Here is a 1,140-nt window from a genome sequence, read left to right as displayed (position 1 = left end):
CACACACACACACACACACACACTTTCTACCCCCCCCCTCACATAAGATAAGATGATAAGACCTAACACTTCTTGTTGCTTTCGCCCATTGGCTTTACAGACCGGGTCTACTCTAATCCGCATTGTTTTTGTTGTCCCAAAATTTCCGTCGACGGATCTTTTATGAGTTATCGCTCTTCCTTGTTGTTACATTTTAGAATAAACTTTTGAGGAGAGGTTTTGTCTAATAATTGCTTGAAGTGTCACCATATTACATTTATGAGAGCCAACTGCATTTCTATGTAATATGGTAAGTACTCAGCTTTTTGCTCACTTACACACACACATGAATATAGCGATCCTACGTATGAGGAAACGACGTCATTCACCATCTTTTTCAGCCTAACCTCTTTATTTATGTCGAGGGAAGTTAGAGTGGGTGGCTGACATCGTGTACCAATACCGAAGGACTGTCTTTATATATATATATATATATATATATATATATATATGATGTACATATGTATATATATATATATATGTGCGCGTGTGTACATATGTTTAATATTGTGGTTATTCATATTCTTATCTTTTATCGTCCTTTTACTTGTTTTTGCAATTTCACTGCGGCCATGCTGGGGCACTGTTTTGAAGAATTTTTAGTCGAATGAATCGACTCCAGTACTTATTTTTTTAAAGTCTGGTATTTATTCTATCGGTCAATTTTGCCGAAACGCTATGTTACAGGGACATAAACACACCAACATCGGTTGTCAAGCGGTGGTTGGGGGACAAACACAGACACAAAGACACACATCCCACACAGTATACGCACGCACAAACACACGCGCACACATATGTAGATAGATAGATAGATAGATAGATAGATAGATAGATAGATAGATAGATAGATAGATGAGGGACTCTCCGTCGTAGACGATGTATGAATGTTCAGCTTTTGCCGAAAGACCTGTACAAATGGTTTGTTTATAGTGATCAGATGCTTGTGCCGCTCACTTTCTTCATCAAATCGACTTTGCTTGAACAGGTGTACAGTATACCAAGCATCAGGTGTCAAAGCGACCACAGAGCAACATAAGATAAAGTGTTTTGCTCACGAACACAACGCATCATCCTCTCTAGGAATTAAAGCCAAGTATA

Source organism: Octopus bimaculoides, chromosome 13, assembly GCF_001194135.2.
Source record: "Octopus bimaculoides isolate UCB-OBI-ISO-001 chromosome 13, ASM119413v2, whole genome shotgun sequence".
Lineage (NCBI taxonomy): Eukaryota > Metazoa > Mollusca > Cephalopoda > Octopoda > Octopodidae > Octopus > Octopus bimaculoides.
Note: the sequence above shows the minus strand (reverse complement) of the source record.